Raw genomic sequence first — 11,332 nt, forward strand, 5'->3', positions numbered from 1 at the left:
TTTCCAATTAATTTCAATTCTAACTACCAAAACAACCGCAGTCTTATTCCAGCCAATCCAAGTTACGGCTATAATCCTTAACTTCTCAGCAATAATCATGAACTAGTCCCTATTGCACCACCTGTGCAACTCACTACTGATAAGACAAGCGAGACTTTCTTGGCTTACATGAACCAACAATCTCAAATACTGACGTCTATCCAACAATCGCTTCAACTATTAGTGAAGGAAAAAAGTCTGAAAGGCGTGTTTCTTGGACAAGCAGTTCCAAACCCTAAGCCAGCAAACACTGCCTTCGAACTCACCAATCCACCTGGTACAAATACTCCAAATCAGGGTGAGGTGAATGCAAACACTACTCTTCGATCTGGCAAAACCGTAGACAATAAAATACGTATGCCAGATGATCAACGAAAGGTAACTAGAACTTCCAATGAATTTGTTTCTGATAATGAACCTACGCTGGAAGCACCAATTCCAACCAAGTCACCAACTCAAAAATTGAGAAATGAGCAAGCGGATCCCTATGCCAAATTTTGACCTAAGGCACCGTTTCTTGCCCGTTTGGCAAAGAATAAATCTGACAAAAATTTTAATGAAATTCAAGAAACTTTTAAGAATTTGACAATCAACTTACCTTTGCTCGATGCCCTCAAACAATTGCCAAAACATGCAAAGTTTTTGAAAGATATGTGCACCACAAAAAGGAGAACAAATGTTCCTCAACAAGCATTCATCACCGAATAGTTCCCTTCCATCATTGAATCCAATGGTATTGTCAAATACAAGGAGCTAGACTAACCGTTCTATGCACTACTAGACCTAGGAGATAGTGTGAACTTACTTCTATATTACCTGTTCAAATAGCTAGGTCTTCATGAGCTTAAACCTACCAACATGGCTTTGCAGCTAGCTGATCGTTATATTAAGTATCCAAAAGGCATTATGGAAAACGTCCTCGTAAAAGTCCAAGACTTTTACTATCCCGTTAATTTTGTCATTATGGATACGGAAGTTGCCTGTGACTTCATTCCTATCATCTTAGGGTGTCTTTTCCTAGCAACTGCTAATGCCCTCATAAGCTGTAGGGATGTTCCATGACTATGTCCTTCGGAAATCTTTCAGTCGAGGTAAAAGTGTCCAAGTTAATTAAACAAATTCTAGAGGCTGACATTGATGGCGAGGTTAGCATGGTTGACAGCTTTGTGCAAGAGTATTTAACAAACGTTTTTCCTGGCAATGAAGTACACCAATTTCTTTCTTTTGGTGTTTCTGAATTTGATGTTGACTCTTACACTCATGAAGTTAACACGTTATTAGAGTCAATACCACTATTTTACCCTACTACCGTGACGACGAGCGATTTTGAAGAACCTCAATCAGTTTTTTTTATTGAAGACGACTTTCCTAAAGAATATTTAATCCCCACTCCTCCTACCCCTGACTTAAAGTCTCTTTCTTCAGATTTAAAATACGTACATCTTGATTCAGATGGTAGTCACCCAATTATCATTTCATCCAAGTTGACTACCGATCAAGAATCTTGTTTAATTAATGTCATTTAACAACACCATTCTGCTCTTGGATGGTCTCTCGATGACATCAGGGCATTGACCCTAGTGTGTGCACCCATCGCATACATCTTGAAGAAAATGCAAAGACGTCGCGTGAACCGCAACATTGTCTAAACCCCACCATGAAGGATGTGGTAAGGGAGGAAGTTTTAAGGTTACTCGATGCGGATATTATATACCCTATCTCTGATAGTGTTTGGGTAAGTCCAGTCCACATTGTTCCCAAAAAGTTTGGCATTACAGTTGTACAAAATGATAAGGATGAATGCATCTCCACTCGCATCCCAGTGAAATGGCGAATATGCATTGACTATCGCAAACTTAATGCGGTAACTCATAAGGATCACTTCCCACTTCCCTTCATCGACCAGAAGCTTGAACGTTTAGCAGGTCATGCATATTACTATTTTCTTTATGGTTATTCAGGCTATTTTCAAATTGTAATCGATCCATGCTGATCAAGAAAAACAACATTCACTTGTCCCTTTGGCACCTTTGCATATAAATGAATGCCTTCCGGCCTTTATAATGCCCCTGGTACATTCCAACATTGTATGCTTCACATTTTCAGTGATATGGTTGAACATTTTATGGAAGTTTTCATGGATGATTTCTCTATATATGGAAACTCATTCGATAGATGCCTATCAAATCTTTCCCAGTTTTTTGCGCGTTGGAAGAGAAAAATCTCGTCCTTAATTGGGAAAAATGTCATTTTATGGTTACAAAAGGCATCATTCTAGGACATATTATTTCAAAGGACGGAATAGAAGTTGATAAAGCTAAGATTGAAAAAAAAATTGCTTCTCTTCCTATACCAAGAAGAGTTCACGACATACGTGCCTTTTTAGGCCACACATGGTTTTATAGGAGATTTATTCAAGATTTCTCTAAGGTTGCTCAACCTTTAACAAAACTCCTACTTAAAGATGTCGTCTTTAACTTCAATTTCAATTGCAAACAAGCTTTTGAAACCTTAAAAACCGCCCTGACTACAGCTCCTATAATTCAACCACCTGATTAGTCTAAATTATTTGAACTAATGTGTGATGCTAGCGATTATGCTATTGGAGATGTCCTAGGGCAACGCCGAGATGACAAACCTATTGTCATTTACTACACTAGTAAGACTTTTAATGAAGCCCAATGTAACTATACCACCATGGAGAAAGAGTTTCTCGCTGTTGTCTATGCCTTAGATAAGTTTTGTCCATACCTAGTTGGTTCTTCGATAATAGTCTACACTGACTATGCGGCATTTCGTTACCTACTAGCAATAAAATATGCAAAACCGAGGTTAATCCGATGGATCCTCCTCTTACAAGAATTTACTCTAGAAATTAGAGATAAAAAAGGTTGCGAGAATGTTGTTGTCAACCATTTATCACGACTCATCAGTGATGTTGATAATGATCCAGAACCCATCTGTGATTCTTTTCCTGACTAACACTTGTACTTAGTCTTTTTGTCTCCTTGGTACGCTGATATAGTAAACTACCTAGTTACTAAGGAAGTCCTTTCATCTTGGTATCAGACTGATCAAAAAAAGTTCTTCTCCACTATGAAATTTTATTTTTGGGATGATCCCTACCTCTTCAAGTATTGTTCAGACCAACTAATACATCGTTGCATTCCTGACTGGGAACATAATGACGTGTTATACTTCTGCCATGAACAATCTTGTGGTGGTCATTTTAGCGGTAAGAAAACCGCGCCAAGGCTCTACAATGTGTTTTTATTAGCCAACACTGTTGCACATGAGCATTACAAAGCATGCACCTGCTGCCAGCAGCTATAACGCATTACTCAATGCAATATGATGCCCTTAAATCCAATTCTAATTGTCAAAATTTTTATGTTTGGGGCATCGACTTCATGGGTCCCTTCTCATATTCTCATAGCTTTCTCTACATCCTGGTAGCTGTTGACTAAATGTAAAATTGGATTGAGGCGATGGCATGTCGTGCTAATGATCATAAGACTGTCATTTTGTTTTTAAAAGAAAATATTTTCTCTCGTTTTGGTATTCCCAGAGCTATCATTAGTGATGGAGGAAAACATTTTTGTAATAAAAATTTTAAGTTGTTATTAAAGAAATATGGAGTCACCCACAAGGTGGCCACTCCGTATCATCCTCAGACCAGTGGCCAAGTAGAAGTCTCTAATAGATAGATTAAGTCCATTTTAGAGAAAACAGTTAATCCATCTAGGAAAGACTGGTCTATCCATTTATCTGATGCCTTATGGGCATATAGAACGGCCTTTAAGACACCCATAAGGATGTCTCCTTACCGCCTCGTTCTTGGAAAACCTTATCATCTATTGGTTGAATTTGAGCATCGTGCTCTATGGGCCATCAAAAGCCTCAATTATAATACCAATGCACCAGGTGAGAAGCAAAAATTACAATTAAATGAGCTTGAGGAAAGTCGGAGTGATGCATATGATCTCTCGAAGCCCTATAAGCCAATATGAAAAGAGTGCACGACAAGCACATATTGAGAAAAGATTTCAAAATTGGTCAAAAAGTTTTGTTGTACAACTCAAGATTACACATTTTTCCAAAAAAATTAAAAACACGATGGTCTGGTCCTTTCATTGTCTCTGCTGTCACCCCTTATGGGGCAATCTCTTTGAAAAATTTAAACGATAACAGCGAATTTCAAGTAAATGGCCAATGCCTTAAACATTATCATGAGTCACGCTCTCCAAATGTCGAAAAGACTCTTCTCCAAGATCTAGTCTACAAAGACTACTAGATTCGCTGGTATACTTCCTTCAATTTGTTTAAAAAAGAGGAAATACACCATTTTGGTAGTCGGGCCCTCTTTTCTTTTCTTCTCTCAAATATTTTAGAGTGTGTGGTTGCAATCGCCGAAACCGTAGTCCACAACAACTCTATTTTAGAATTGAGTATAAATGTCTTCTAATAACCGAGCAAATGTGCCTTCTGGTAAACAATGGGTACCAAAATTTTCCCCTCCTTCCTTCTCTTCCCTTTTCTACTCTCTTCCTCGCGAACTTCAGCTAATCATTTGGAGTAAGTCTCATTTATCTCAAATAGGTAATGGTCATAGTACTTTTGCTCATAAACACCTTTCTATCAAGGTCTTCAATCACTATCCGATATTTGCCAGTATAAGGTATATTTTTGCCTAACACCAGCTAAGCAGGATAAATTTCATCACCGTGTCATTGCTCCCACAGGTTGGGAATCGTCTTGAGGATCTGATGCTAAAAGACTCACAATCATCTTAAGGATCTAACGTTAAAAGCTCACAATCATCTTGAGGATCTGACGTTGAAAGACTCAACATGTATATATTCGGGTTTTTTTTTTCATTTCCTCTTAGCACTATCACTGTGCCCAACGAGATTCGTGTTCAACATCGGATGTTGCCTACTTGGGACACGGGCAATGGATTCCACCAGACTAACCCCTAGTTGTTTGCTACTTGAGTTCGTTTCAGGGTAGTTTGAGGCTATACCATATGTAATAAAGGTAATATTATTAGACCGTTGCACCCATCGCACGGTCAATGATGGTACCGTCCTATACTTAGGCCCCCAAAACATAAGGGTTAAGCCACAGTCTGGCTGGATTGGGTTTGCTCCAACGCCAACATGACAGTTGCTTGGGATTTTATGTGGAAAGTCTTCTGGCCATCTAGTGTTGCAAACATGTTACTCTTCCCTTGTACATTTGTATGTAGTTCAAAAAAAAAAAAAAAAAGTTGAGTTCTGTTTCCACAGGACTCAACCCCTTCACGTTTTGTACATGCTTCTTCCACCTTTTTCTTTTTTCAAAAACAAGTTTGACTGTAAGCTGGCTATATACCATTGGATGGAATTTTTAATGCTGATCATTTTGGTAGCTCATTTGTCTCATTTAGAGTTAAAACGAATCCATAATCCACGTTTGAAATTTTCAGAACAAATAAGGACATAATGGGTATTTCCGGATTTCATTTGGGCTTGGGCCAAAAAATTTGTATCTTGAGACGAATTAAATTAGAAATTATTTACCTATAAAATTATTGTCTTCCTTATATATAAATATAGATTAATATATTGCATTATGCATTGGGCCTAAAAAGTAAGTCCAACGGACTGATCCATAACTATGCCGAACGGCTATGACAACGGTCTAATCCACCACTAGGCCCAACGGCTCTATTTCGCATGTTTCCCCCCAAACGATCAGATTTTCAACTATAAAATTCGACCCTCCTCACCATACTTCACTCATCCCATTCTCTCATTCTCCATAACTTAATCTTCACAAACTCTCATCTTCTTCAAAGTAATGGATCCGATCGAGAAATTTGAAAAGCAGCAACGTGAGGATACATTCAAGGTCTTCGTACTAACAGTATTTATCATTGTCACACTGTTGGTTATGCATGTAATTCTCCAAAGTATTTAGATCTATGTAACGTAAATCTCTCCTTTCCTTTGTCATTTTGTATATTAGTGTGGTGTGTTAAATAATTCTAAAACATTTGTATGGTATACGTATTAAATGGAGAAGTTCCCTATTTAATATTTGTGTGTATTAATTGTATTTTTACCTTATCATAAGCATAAAAAAATTATAAAAACCCATAAAAAAAACAATAAAACAAAACAAAACAAAACAAAACAAACAAAAAAAAAAACAATCACTCACAAAAATAAATCTATCTCAACTCATTGTGTTCAAAGCAAGTTGCGCACGCTATTTAGGAAAGCCTAACAAATGTCGCACATGCAACTCTATAAAATCTAACCATCTTCCATTATTAAGGTTTGCTACATCAATTCAGATTTTACGTGTAGGTCTAACTATAATGTGGCCCTTTCCTCCGTACGTTTTATCTCTTTGCATACCTCGGTAACAATCTTAGTGATGTGACTTTAAATGCCTTATTTGACAACTCAAGATAGAAAATACGTGTTGGTCTAACTGCTATATGAAACCTTCCTCCGTATTTTCTATTATTGTGAACACCTCATTAATTGTCTTGGGAATCTAACATTAAAAGACCTATTATGGCTACGCCTACTTGCTACGTACTATTACATAATTATGTGCGACAACAACACATGTTTCACTTATGTCTTGTCCACACATTAATCTGGATCTAACCATTCATTCCATCCTGATCCGTGAATTATTATAAGATTGAAATCTTTCACCATATATATTTCACTCAAACTTCTCCATTCTTCCCTAAATTCAAATTACAATGAATCCACAAAGAGGTATAGTGGCCGAGAAAAATTTTAAAAAAAAAATTCATGAAGGCATGTTTCATCCATACTTTGACACTGAAATTGTACGAAAAGGATGGATGCCTCTTTTACATCATTCAGAAGCGTTTTATTCCAGAGATTTGGTTATGAAGTTCTACAGACATAGCAATTTCAAAAACGGTAAATTCTTCTTCTGGGCCAATGGACGGCAGTTTGAATTGATTCCGGGAATTATCTCCGAGATCCTTCAAATACCAATGACGTACCCTGAGCTGCATCTTCAGATGCCAATATTTGACACTATCAAGCAGTTACTGCTTGCCACTGTCTCTTATGGCAAACTTAGCCCCCGAAATCAACGAGTTGTACTCCACTGGTTAGCCCACAATGTGGTTGGAACTTCAAAAACATCTGAAATCTCTAAACCCCTCCTCCATCTACTTTGGGTACTACAAACTAAAAGGGAAGATTTTTGCATCATCCTATTTCTTTGGAACTCAATTGTTAGAACCAGGAGAACATTAGCCCCTTTACCAACCATAGTGACTCAAATCATGTTACGTTGGGAGTTTCAATCTATATACCCAACCATTCCCCTCAAAATAGCGGGCCTAATTACACTTAACCATGATTGTGTCCTAGGTTTTTGGACTCCAGAGGCTCACATGAACCTGGCAGACGCCCAAGACACCAAAGAACGCGTACCCTCCTCTGACAACTTCTTTGATGAAGATACTCTACACAACATTTTTAATCCAATGGCAGGACTTGACTTTGATTTCTTCACCAAGTCATGCAGGAACTGCACGCACCCCAGGAAATCATTATCAAAAGTCTTCTGGAATTCCAAGAACGTCAAGCAATGCACGATATTGAACAGAAGGAAATCTTAGAAAATCACTCTCAGTCCTTGGAAAATCATGCTCTCTTAATGGAGAATCAAACCATGCTCTCTGCCAACCAGGGGGACATTCAGCTTCAACTCAGCCAACAAATTGATCAACTAAATAGTCTTGTGCAAGATCTGCATCCCCATAACCATCATCATCGTCATCCTGGTTCATGATAATTCTAAAAATTAATAATAATAATAATAATAATAATAATAATAATCTTATCTTATCTTATATTTAATGGGAAAACTTACCACCGTTTATTAGTCCCCGTATTTCCGGTTTTAACCCAATCCTTTGGTCCAAAAGGGTACTCCGAAAGTTTCACCTACAAAATTTTCGGGTAGTACTTGATAAGAGCCCAAAACTGTAGTTTTAACCCCTTAACAATAATACTTTTAGACCAATTATGCGAGTAATAAATAAGAGTTAATGTTAATTACGTGCTTTTATGTATTTCAGGCATTGAAGTCAATTATGTGCAGAAATGTGCCACTTTGGCGAGATAAATGAGCAAGGGTTGGTTGCTAAGAAGTTCTGTGATTAAAGGCCAAGATTCAAGGAGAAAAAACCTTTGTAAAGCCCGATCAAAAGCTGAAAAGTCAAAGTCAACGCGGGCAGAAACAGCACACAAAAGTTAGCAGAACTTCCGAAGATTGTATCTTTGGACTCATGCCTCGGAATTAGGCGTACCTTATGTTAAAACGATCGGCTCGGAAATTTCTTTCCAATGGTCCAAACTTTGACCCAATCAAATGAGAAAAAGTGGACAAAAGGCCAATTGAAGTCAAAGCCAGCTGAAAAGAGCCATGGACTGAAGAAATTGGGCTTTGGGCTCGATTTTCCGGCCCAAAACATAGAGCCTCATCCCATGCACGAAAATGTGGATCTAGTGTCCTCCATTTCCATACACAAGACTTAGCTCTTAAGTATCAATTAGTTTAGGGTAGAAAGTATCCATTAGAGTAGCCATTAAAGCTTAGTTCTAGATCTAGTTTTGAGAATTTTCATTAGTTAATTAATTAGTTATTTTTCATTCCTTGTTTTAGATTAGTTATTTGAATCATTGTTTATCATTCATTAGATAAATAAAATAGTTAGTTCTTGATAATTTCGATTTTGTTATTTAAAATTGCTTAGATCTAATTTCAATTCTTGTTTGTTAATGATTTCTTAGTTTTTAATTTAGATTTCAATTATTGTTTAGTTAAATTTAATAAAGTTAGAATATTTATATTATGTCTTATTCAATTTCATATGGAAATGATAGTTTGATGAATCAAGGTTAAACCTCCATTAGAGGGGTTTGATGAAGCCTTGATGAAAACTTGATTGAGTAGTGTAGAATCATTGTAAGAGTCTATTCCACTCTAAAAGATCGTTGATTCACCATGAGAATGGGTGGACTTCCTCACATGTTAGTTATGAATTGGTAGAGATGTCATGTATAATTAGGGATTAGAACGACCAATTCTTACCGTAAGAACGTAAGAATTGGATTACAACAATCTATGCTAGTTCTTAAGTTGGATTCAAGGTGGATTCAATTCCCCCCTAATTCTTATTCTAGATTCAAACTTTAGTATTCCGTAGCATTTCGTAGTTGAATCATTATATTTAGTATTTTGTTCTTAGAATTCCCTTCATAAAACTCTCGTTAGACTTTGGATAGATTCGCAATTATAGAAAACTTGAATTCTAAAGAACTAGGAGTGGAACGAATCTTCTATTCCAACTCAACTTCAATAGTATCGAGAGTAGAAATCTTTGATAATCACGATTATAGTTCAGTTTTAGTTTTACTTGCGTTTAGAGTTTCATCGCTTTATTCATTAGTAAAACTATTCATTTTTACATTTATCAAATGGCGCCGCTGCCATCTTAGTTCCCTTTAGTATTGTTTTCTTTAGTATTGATAGTTTTCCAAAGTTCCATAACCCACCCACCTTTGTTTGATTCTCACTGTGGTTGTCCGTTTCAGCACTAAAAAATGTTCCTCGAAGATTTAGACGGAGCGCGGCCCGCGCCCTGGGCAAACTAAATTGGAGCGCCACCCACGCCCAAGCGCTTGGAACTCCACTTTTTGGCTCAGCACGACCCGCGCCTTGCCAAGGCAAAACACGAGCACCCCCCGCGCTGAAGCGCCTGGACCTCGAGATTTTCCCTGAGCGCGACCCACGCCCTACCAAGTCTAAATTGGAGTGCGACCTGTGCCCAAATGCCTAGAACTCCAGCTTGAACCTGAGCGCTACCTGCGCCCTACCTAGGCCTATTCTGAGCGCGACCTGCGCCCTCTACTAAAACTGCCTGATTTCCACAGGTTTGTTTCAAATTTCCATTTCTTCATAGTTTTCAGTGTTTTAACTTGTTATACACACTGAGCACACGTAAATAAGACGTTATTCATAAGCGAAGCAAGGAGGCATTCAGGTACTCTTTTCTTCCACACCTCGCATCTCCTATTAGAGGTTCATACTAGCATATTAGGATTGTTTGAATTGTTGTTGTGTTTCATTAAGATTGGCTTAGCCTTGCATGAGATTAAGGTCAGGCCGAAGAAAAACGCCTAATGTAATCAACCGACAACGTCAACAAACACGCCTTTCTAGTATACCACTCACTACACCTCTAGCTAATATACCACACACACCACCTAAAGTAATGGCTGAAGAAAGAGAGTCTCCTCTCTCTGACTTTTACAAAGCCTTGAACGATAGCCCTAAATCTTGCATCGTTCTATCAGACCCAATGGGGATTTCCGAATCCCCCCAAATATATTTAATTTGTTACCCATTTTTTATGGGTTAGACCATGAAAAGCCTTATCAGCACATGCGTAGGATTGACCAAGTCCTTACTACATTCCACCATCCTACGGTTGGTGCTGAACAAATTAAACTAAGGGTATTTCCCTTCACTTTAGCCGATAAGGCGGCGTCTTGGTTAACTACCCAAGCGCCTAATTCTGTGGACTCATAAGCTAAACTTGTTCAACTATTTATGGAACATTTTTACCCACCACTGAAGACCAATAAAATGCTTTCCAAGATTCATTTCTTTCGACAGAATCCTCATGAATCATTTTCCGAGGCTTTGAATCGTTTCACCGATCTACTTATAGAGTGTCCACACCATAACCTCGCGAAAGACAAGCTAGTTCGTGCCTTTTTCAAGGGACTGTTACACCACCACAAGGAGGTGCTTGACATAATGAATGGGGGTAGTTTCCTAAGTAAGGGAGCCTCAGAGGCTTATAAATTTTTAGAATATCAAACTAAGTGTAATAATAACTGGGGGAGGTAGTGACGATATCTCCCGTAACGCTAGTTCTTCTATAACAGTAAAGGTCGCCGGTATGTTTGAGATGAAACCCGATCCGAAACTTAAAAATTTAATCGAATCTCTAACTAAAAAGGTAGAGGCTATTTCTTTTCAACAAACACCTATCCCCATCATGAATGTCAACTCCAATCCATGTAATTTATGTTTGAGTCCAGAGCATCCCGACTCCTATTGTCCTTTCGCCTATGAACAACAACAATCACAACAAGATAATGTTTGTTCCATTAATAGCGAACCTAACGCAGCTTGGCGACAAAACCCCAACTTCGGTTAGCGAAATAATCAACAA

Source organism: Coptis chinensis, chromosome 6, assembly GCF_015680905.1.
Source record: "Coptis chinensis isolate HL-2020 chromosome 6, ASM1568090v1, whole genome shotgun sequence".
Lineage (NCBI taxonomy): Eukaryota > Viridiplantae > Streptophyta > Magnoliopsida > Ranunculales > Ranunculaceae > Coptis > Coptis chinensis.